Source organism: Fulmarus glacialis, unplaced genomic scaffold (genome assembly GCF_000690835.1).
Source record: "Fulmarus glacialis isolate BGI_N327 unplaced genomic scaffold, ASM69083v1 scaffold26349, whole genome shotgun sequence".
Lineage (NCBI taxonomy): Eukaryota > Metazoa > Chordata > Aves > Procellariiformes > Procellariidae > Fulmarus > Fulmarus glacialis.
The window spans coordinates 141-495 of record NW_009234277.1 but is presented as its reverse complement, the minus strand read 5'-3'; positions in this window follow the sequence as shown (position 1 = coordinate 495).

Below are 355 nucleotides of genomic sequence, written 5' to 3'. Positions count from 1 at the left end.
CCTCCCCATGGCAATGTACGAAGATACTCTGGTGGAAGACAACCCTGCCCATCTCCATTTATTATGTGGCTCACTGATGTAAAATATGGAACCAGAAATTTCCATACCACCACTCCAGTTTAAAAACATATAAGCTAGCATTTTCAGGTATACGACCCACCTAACTTAGCATTGGTCAAGCTTCAAAACCTGCTCTGAAGTTTTTTGGTTTTTTTAATTATTGATAGATATTAAAAAAAACCACAACAAGGGAACTTTCACAGCTTGGAAGTCAGAAGGTTTCTCGTTACATTCTCCCTTCCAACCAGTTATCTGCATAATCACCCAGTACAGATAAAATAAAGATACCTATTCT